General features: G+C 47.7%; 1 pseudogene; it reads left to right on the top strand.

The window, feature by feature from the left end:
• The first annotated feature begins 560 nt into the window (after positions 1-560).
• LOC103733579 overlaps positions 561-2174 on the top strand; it is a 2159-nt pseudogene continuing 545 nt past the window's right edge.

Genomic DNA, 2174 nt, shown 5'->3' with positions numbered 1-2174 from the left:
TTATCTAAGTAAAGGGATGCCTCCTGCTCCCGGAAGTGCTATGGACAAATCCAGGACCTTGTACATGGTGGGTAAGTGCTCTTCCACTGAGTCACATCCCTAGCCCAATGAAAAACAATTTAATTTAAAAAGATTCGTTTATGTATTTGTGTGTGTGTGTGTGTGTGTGTGTGTGTGTGTGTGTGTGTGTATGGTGTGTGTATGGTGTATGTGTATTTGTGGGGGGGTGTGGGGGGGGGTGCCGCAGGGCATGGTGGAGGTCAGGGGACAACTTGCTGTAGCTGGTTCTCTCCTTCCACTATGTGGGTCCTGTATGGAACTCAGGTCAGCCTTACTTCCTAAGCCATCTTGCCAGCCCAGAGTCACTTTTTAATTAACCTACAATTGTCAATTAAGCACAGTACCCACAACCAACAATAGTCTAAGGGGGCTGATGAAATTGTTTCAAGTTCTTTTAAAATCTGAAGGGAAAAAATGAATGTGTAAGATTTTCATCTTTCTACCAACACAACCATAAAACACAGTTTTGTTTTGTTTTGTTTTTTCACAAAGAAAGTGAAATGGCTGTGAAAGCACTGGTGCAGCTGTTAGCACACCCTTTTCATATGCAGGTAGACATCTTGCAGATCAGGCCTCACCTTCCTCCTTGTTTGAGACAGGGTCTCTCGTTTGCCTCTTCCTACTAGGCTGCCCTTTGGGAATTCTCCTGTCTCCCCTCCACGTCCCACCTTTGGAGTGCTGAGAGTACAGGCATACCACTGTGTCAGGCTGTACAGAGATTCTGGGAATTTGAACTGAAGTCTTCACATTCCCATAGCAAATGCTTTACCCACTAAGTCATCTCCCCAGCCCAATAGTTGCGTATTCCATTGACTATTGACTATCTCCTTTCCTTGCTTCACTTGCATTTTCACAGACAGTAGCGCCTTTTTTTTTTTTTTTTTAAGAAAGGGTTTCTCTGTAGCCCCTGGAACTCGCTATGTAGACTAGGCTGGCCTCTATTTCAGAGATCTGCCTGCCTCTGCTTCCTGAGTGCTGGAATTAAAAGTGTGTGCCACCACACTCCGTTGACTGTTCTTGAATCCTCACCTAAGATCTTTTTCTAGGAGAATTTAAATGAAGCCACTCACAATCTTACTATCTTCTTCCCACATCTCCAAGATCTTTGCTTTGTAATTTTTTAAAGATTTATTTTTATTTCGTTTATGTATGTGTATGCCATGTGTATGTTGGTGCCAGCAGAGGGCTTCAAATCCCCTGGAGCTGGAAATACGGGAAGTTGTGAGTCACCTGTGGTGGGTGCTGGGAACTAAACTCTAGTTCTCTGGAAGAGTAGGAAGCCCCCCTTAACCACTAAGTCATTTCTCCAGTTCCTGTTTTTTAAAATTACTGTGTTTCTTATGTATTGAGGAGACACTTGTTGGCTGGGTAATACTGATAATTTCTGAGTCCCTCTGTCCTGCTTTGCAAACCAGTCAGGATTCTCCTACTGCATCTGATGCCTGACCAATCTTCATTGCCCACTGAGTTCCAGTAATTCCAATCTCTTTTCAGGCTTCTGGGAAGCAGCAAGGCAATAGGACATGCCTGGTGACAGAGTTTGTGCTGGTGGGGTTCTCCAACCTCCCTGAGCTGAAGACCATGCTCTTCACGGTGTTCCTCCTCACCTACCTGGTCACCCTCAGTGGCAACATCACCATCATCACCATCATCCACGTGGATCTCACCCTCCACACACCTATGTACCGCTTCCTGGCAGTGCTGTCCTTCTCCGAGTCCTGCTACATGCTGGTCACCATCCCCAACATGCTGGCCCATCTGCTGATGGACAGCCAGGCCATCTCCATCGCCCGCTGTCAGGCCCAGATGTTTTTCTTCTTGGCCTTGGGTTGCAGCCACTGCTTCCTCCTTACTCTGATGGGACAGGTACCTGGCCATCTGCCACCCACTGCGCTAGTCAGTGATCATGAGACCCTCGGTTTGCCTCTGCCTGGGAGCCTTTGTCTTCTGCTATGGCTTCTCAGTGGTCTTGATCAAGACCTGCATGATCTTCTCTTCGCCCTTTTGTGGTGGAGGCCGTGTGGAACACTTCTTCTGCGACATCGCCCCAGTGCTGAAGCTCAGGTGTGCCGAGAGCGCGCAAGGCGCTGGGCCTCCTCCTCCTCCTCCTCCCC

Source organism: Nannospalax galili, unplaced genomic scaffold (assembly GCF_000622305.1).
Source record: "Nannospalax galili isolate Female #2095 unplaced genomic scaffold, S.galili_v1.0 scaffold2896, whole genome shotgun sequence".
NCBI lineage: Eukaryota > Metazoa > Chordata > Mammalia > Rodentia > Spalacidae > Nannospalax > Nannospalax galili.
Note: the sequence above shows the minus strand (reverse complement) of the source record. Positions and strands in the feature narration are given on the sequence as shown.